This window comes from Psammomys obesus, unplaced genomic scaffold (assembly GCF_907164565.1).
Source record: "Psammomys obesus unplaced genomic scaffold, mPsaObe1.curated_primary_1811, whole genome shotgun sequence".
In the NCBI taxonomy this organism is placed as follows: Eukaryota; Metazoa; Chordata; class Mammalia; order Rodentia; family Muridae; genus Psammomys; species Psammomys obesus.
Window position 1 is genome coordinate 14,611,830 of NW_026592890.1, and position 7,263 is coordinate 14,619,092.

Below are 7,263 nucleotides of genomic sequence, written 5' to 3' on the forward strand. Positions count from 1 at the left end.
TGTTGTTTTTTTTTTTAGTTTGAAAGTTATTTCACAATAATGTTTTAGTTATAAAATACCACATGATAATAGTAACTATTTTGTTATTGAAATTACAAGAAAGAACAGAATGGCATGTTGGATGTTAGTATTAATTTTCCATTTGTAGATTAATCCTTGGATTCAGAAAATATGATTCTGCCATAGGAATCATAGGAGTCTTCCGAAAGGTAGCATCCTTAGAAACAGCTGTTGTCAATCACAATGCAAGCCCCACAGACTCTGGTCATTTTCTTGTAGAAGCAGGCAATGACTAAAGCAAAACCATCAATTACTGTACAACTTGTGGACAGGAATGAAACTTGTGAGTAACAAAATTATGGGTCCCTCTATAGTTGTGAATGGATGCTTTTAAGAACGTATGTGGATACATGTGTGTGTCTGACCTATGCTCTCCAATATTTGTCAGCTTTGTGTGTGGAGAGAGCTTGACTAACAGTGCCGGCATAATGGGGTGAACTGGCAATGGACTGTATATCCAGCTTTATTCCATGAAACCTAAATTTATTGAAAACATTTCTGGATGGCTATGCCATACCCATACCACTTCATTACCTCCCAATTGAATCTCCACTTTCTAATCCCACTTTAATATCGCTCTATGCCAAACATATTTTGTGTTATTGCAGTTCTCAAAAGCAATTTTTCTTCTTATTATTGTAAAATTCAAAATTTTCTACATTAAGCCCAGTGTAATCCTGTAATCTTGTCTTTATGCATGCTTTTCTCTGCAGCCATTTTGTTCTTTTCAACGTGCTATAAACAAATCACAATTTGTTGATATAGTTCGAATCCCCTTCCCAGTATTGAATTTCCATTTATGTCGCATTGCTTTTCCTGGACTCAATTCAAATCCTTCCTCTATTCTTGACATCTCTTAGGTCACTGTGTCTTTTTTCTTCTTTGAACTGGTAAGACTCTCTTTTTAATTTTATGCCTGAAAGCGTACCTAAGAAGATTCTGTATATATAAATCATTTAGCATAGAATGATAGAACAAAGAAGAAAAGGAATTGTCTTAAAGTATTATTTGCTAGTGAAGTCATGGTTGTTGGGAGAGAATCTATAACCACTAATTTACTTAACCAGCAAAATTCCTAACAACAACCTATAAACATTTGTGCTTATACTCACAGAGAAGTGTAGTCCTCATCCCTCATCAAGAATACTTCTCTGAGAGAATCTACCCAGCAGTGTATCAAAGCAGATGCTGAGGCTCATAACCAAACTTTGGGCAGAGTGCAGGGAATCTTAAGAAAGAAGGGGGAGAAGTAAGACCTGGAGGGGACAGGAGCTCCACAAGGAGAGCAACAGAACCAAAGTATCTGGGCACAGGGGCCTTTTCTGAGACTGATACTCCAACCAAGGGCTATTCATGGAGATAATCTAGAACCCCTGCTCAGATGTAGCCCCTGGCAGCTCAGTGTCCAAGTGGGTACCCTAGTAAGTGGAACAGGGACTGTCTCTGACATGGCTGGCTCTTTGACCAGCCCCCCTCCCAATGGAGGTGCAGCCTTGCCAGGTCACAGAGGAAGACAATGCAGCCAGTCCTGATGAGTCCTGATAAGCTAGGGTCAGATGGAATGGGAAGAGGACCTCCCCTATCAGTGAACTTGGAGAGGGGCATAGGAGAAGATGGGGAAGGAAGGTTGGGATAGGGAGGGAATGAGAAAGGGGGCTACAGCTGGGATACAAAGTGAATAAGCTGTAATTAATAAAAACAATTAAATAAAGAAAGAAAACTTCCCTTTACAATAGAACGAGGCCACTATAGAAACTCACAATGAATAAAAATGCAGAGTTGTAGAAACCAGTCCTAATGAATAATTGTACAAAACACTTCCACCCCTAGGACTCAAGGAATATTGCAGAAAAGGGGACAGAAAGACTCTAAGAGACAGACAACCAATGAACTGGCTGTGAGATTGTTCTAGCAACATCAGAAGTGACACTTATAAATTGTCAATGTTGTTTTTATATTCTCAGATGAAGGGATGAGATAAGAGCCATTCCCAATCCTTTCTATCTCTTTCTGAACTCTCCTTGGCTAGTTCAACTCAGCTGTTCTCGCCCAAACTCCCCTCCAAACTGAAAGATTCAAATTCAAACTTTTTTTTTTTTTTGGCCTTCTGACTGAATTGCTCTGCCTGGCCTCAAGCTGATTCTGGCAGTATGTTTTAATGTTCTGGCTCTTTCTCTTTCTGTCTTCACCTATGTGTAGCTAGTCCTTTCTGCAACCTGTTCTATAAAACTGTCCCAGTAAAATCTTTTGGAAAAGAACTCTCCTCTCTCTCCCCGGACTGCTCTTAAGTAGCATCTCTTTCCTGTTCTGTTCTTGTGAGAGTTAGATATATCCTATCACTGATTCATTCTGTCAAACCTTCTTCCGATTTGTCACTTTGTCTGCCTCCCAGTTAGATATCTCTTTCAAACATGGCTGCCTCCTTCTAGAAACTAACCTTACATTCATTTTTTTGGGATTAAAGGTGTGCACTAACAGCATGTCTGTATTCCAGGCAGATCATATTGTAATCCAGAGTGTGTCTGCATTCCAGCTAGATCACATACCTGGAAGATAAAAAAATCTGGAAAAGTTTTGGATGTGATACCAAGCCAGAGCAGCCATGTTGCTGGATTAAATTTTCTCTACAATAAATTCTCATTAACATGACTGCCCTAATGTGAGCTAAACAAGATTGACCCCAATGTATGTGCCAATTTGGATGGGGAAAAGCCCGTAAGGCCTCAAACCTATACAAAGAACCAGTGGTTACCAAGGAATGCTGAGAGCAAGGGAAATGGTCCTCTCCAGGGAAAAGCACAACAATTTGTTGTCTAGTGCCGAATGGTTAGCCCTGAGAACATACATGCAACTAAAATTGTACAGTTTAACAATCCATATTTAGAAATATATATGTGCAAATACATATTTGCATGTGATAACAATTATTAAAAATGTGGCCCCTGAGTTTAAGGCATTTGGGGAAGGAAAGTTGGGAGAGAGAAAAAGGGAAAGAAGAAATGTTGTAATTATATTCTAATCTCCTTAGCCAGGAAATGACTTTACGAAGAGATTTTTGTCTATCTCATGTTTCTTATAGATGCATTCCACCACGAATCGTAACACAGCAGCATAAATCTTTGGAAAATAACAGATGGGATCTTGAATAGAGTAGACTACTGAGAATTCTGTAAATCCTCAGACCCTCCTGGAGATCTGAGCGTTTAAGATGACTTTAATTATAATAAGAAAATGTTGTTTGTCATTTTTCTATTTATCTGAAATGAGCCATGGAGTTTTCCAGCGATTATGTGGACAAACAGATATGGGCATCTAAACAGTGTGGGTCTATTAGCTAAATCATTAAGAAAGTAGTAAACATGTAAATATTTTCTTATTGAGTTTTCTTTTCGAGACTATAATAATTTTTCATAAAGTATGCTATTAATAGTAATATAGTTTACTGTGATCACTTAAAAAATTAACAACTATATGTATGTTTTCTCAGGTTTAATTTATATTATAGTTAACATCCATAGATGTACTATGTATCAACTAAAGATCTCTTGAGTTTTTTTTTTGGTAATTTCTAAGTATATAAATGCTGAATGTAAGCATAAACGACCTCTGGGTTTTTAGGCAGAGCTTATGATTTGCTATGGACAATGATGCAGGATTAGACAGGATAAAAGCAGTAATGGAGAAATGTCTTATTGTTGAAAAAAATAAGTAGAGTTGTTCCAGACAGGATCCTCAACAGATTTTCTTTGAATAAAAAGCGATATAGACATAAACATGTCTTATGTACATGGAAACTAAATTTAAATATTTGCAAAACGATGTTTTCTCTTATAAAACTAGCATTCCAGTTGTTAAATGTCATATTGTGAGTATATTCCATGCGTGTCTTTCTGGTCCTGGGTTACCTCACTCAGGATGATCTTTTCTGGTTCCATCCATTTGGCTGCAGATTTCAAGATTTCATTGTTTTTAATAGCTGATTAGTATTCTATTGTGTAAATGTACCACAATTTTTTCTGTATCCATTGTTTGGTTGAAGGACATCTTGGTTGTTTCCATATTCTAGCTTATAAACAGATATTAGTTGTATAATACAGAATATCCACACTAAAATCCTCAGGCTTAAAGAAGCTAAATAACAAGGAGGACCCTAGGGAGGATGCTTAATTTTCATTCAGAAGGACAAACAGATTAGACACTGGAAGTGGTTGAAGAGAGGAAACAGGATGGGAGCCTTCCGTAGATGTCCTCTGAAAGACTCCTCTCAGCAGGACATGGAAGCTGAGAGTCAAAGCCAAACTTTGGGCAGAGCACAGGGAGTGTTATAGATGAGTGTGGAGGATAGACTGACCAGGAGGGGACAGGTGCTCCACAAAGAGACAAACAAAGCCTATAAATCTGGGCCCTGGAGGTCCTGCAGAGACTGATGCATCAACCGAGGACCATTCATGGAGAGACCTTAAACCCACGACTCAGATTTAGCCCACAGTCTCCACGTGCGTTCTTTAGGGCAGCAGGGGCGGTCTCTGACATGGACTTGTTGCCAGCTCACTGACCACTCCCCCTGGCAGGGCAGCCTAGGTAGGGCACAGAGGAAAAGGATCCTGGTGAGACTTGACAGGCTTGCTTGAGTTAGCAGGGGAGGAGGACTTCCCCTTTTGGAAGACTAGAGGAGCAAAATTGGGGTGAAGAGGAAGTGAGGGTTGGACCTGGAGGAGATAGGGTAGGGGCCTAAAATTGGGATATAAACTGAATAAATTATAAAAAAATTAAATTAAAAAACATAAATTTCATACTGTGAATTTTATGAATTTTAGCTATTTCTTTTTTTTTTCTTTTTTTTTTTTTTTTTTGAGGGTTTTTCTTTTTTTTTTTTTTTTTTTTCTTTTTTTTTTTTTGAGAGAGGGTTTCTCTGTGTAGCCTTGGCTGTCCTGGATTCACTTTGTAGACCAGACCGGCCTGGACCTCACAGAGATCTGTCTGCCTCTGCTTCCCTGAGTGCTGAGATTACAGATTTGTGCCACCATGCCTGGTTTATTTTATCTATTTCTATGAACTGACTTTATATGAGTATTTATCTGAAGTTGAAGTTCTTTGTAACCAGTTTTAGCTTGACCTTATGCTTCATATTCTTTCACTTATGTGCTTCTGACCTACACTAATTTGCCATTTCAGAAGGTGAAACACAGCAGTGTTTATCCCCCAGGGCAGACATAATAACATTTGTTGAGCATATGTAAAAGCGTAGAAGTTTTTGAATTCTCTATACAAATTAGCTCATTTAATACTTTAGAGATATTGTAATCTTATTGTTCCTCTTTCAAAGATAAAAAAAAACAAAAAACAAAGGATGAGAGGTTGAGTAGAGAGCTAAAGATACTTAATGAATAAATAATAAGTTCTTATGTCATGGCTCTAGAGCAGCCAAACACACAGATATCTTTCAGGATTTATAGACATTTCTCCCCTTTCTTCAAAAAAGTAAAAATAGCCAGGGGCTGTGCCATACACTTTTAATTCTAGCATTTAAAATGTATTTTCAATCTAAAAAGTAAACTAAGTCATAGGCCTTAGAAATTGGTATGTAGTGCCCCCCCAAATCAATCAATTAATAATAAAATCCAGTGCCTGTATCATTAGAATACTTTCACAGGTCATGGTTTTCTTTTCCCCAGAGAAGGTCTCAAGAGTATATCAAAGTTTAACTGAAGCAAGTTTACTTGGATATGTTAGTGGTAAGTTATACTTTAAAAACATTTATTGCATATTTATCAATTTTTATCTCTACAACTTGTCATTTGGGGCAAACAACTTATCACTAGGATACCAAGGCTGACTTTGTACCCAACAGGATAGTACTGATTTTCTGGTAGATTCTAAGTTTATTGATACAAACAGATGCCACTAGAGTATTTGGGATAAATGAGTGTTAGACATTTTGTTCATCTGTGTATATACAGCAACACCCAGGATTACTCTCAGCTATTGGAGTGATATTTTTTATGCACTGTGTAAAGGTTTTTTTCATATTCAAATGCTGATTTCTGACCCTAGATTGCCGAATACAGGCTGGACTTTGCTATTGTCATTTTTATGAAGACTCTCCTATCTCAGTATTTTATAAACGTTATTCTCCACCATGTTGTAAGTGACAATTAATATTTACTACTGGTTTATCTTTTATTAACGCTGCTGTTAGTCCTAACAGCTGTGTAACTGTTAGGAAACGTGTGGCTGTGAAGGTTACACGACGGGTTCACAAATCACACCATGAGACAGGTTCCACGTGGGAGGTTTATTAGGGGAAGGGAAAGGGGGTCGCAGAGAGATGAGGTGGAAGAAAAAGAGAGAGAGGAGGGGCTCTTTTATAAGGTGACCCAGGGCATGTGCAGGTGGTCTTGTTGGTGGCTTCACAAATGTCTGATAACCGGTTTGTCAGGTCCTTTGGAGCTGGCCGTAGAGATGCCTGCTTACTGATGCCAACAATAACCAAATCACCACGTTGAAACTAAGATTTATTCAGTTAACCTAGAACACAATGCTGGGCAATAGATACTCCATCCTAAACCTCCAAGCCCTCATAGTTTCTTAACATTTAGATTTCCCACATTATACTTGCTTTTAGTGATATATAGGTCCAGTCCATCTTGCCATGTCGTTCCAAGATCTCCGCTCCAGCTTTGCTCTCTCAGCTTTCTGTCCTCCGGCTCCTCCCTCTCTTCCTGCTTCCTTTCCCTTGCTCAACATTGTGGCTAGATGCTTTACTTTGGCACGTTTACACAAAGTTGAGACAGGTGATGCTTAGAATAAATATCACATTGCAATGTCCGGATTGAAACCAGAGAGTGGGGGAGATAAATCAGCATTTGAATGAAAAAGGGTAAAGTGTATACATTCCAAAAGAACGTTATACCAACATTTCCCTCTTTAAGTCCAATAAAAGGCTCCTTTTCTTTCAATACAATAATAATTATGAAATTATGAAAACTGTTAGGTAAAATCTACATGAGCAATGTCCAGTCCATGTGTATTTAGCAACTTAGGAGAAAGTATCTGATTATCCTAGCTATCTTGACAAGTTCTATACCTAAATTAACTTTTAACTTTATTGGTATTACCTATAAGAAAGCATTTCTTAACTTCTAAACAATGTAAGGTTAAATGTGGCACTATGACTATTTGGTCTTCAACCCCATCAGAGAC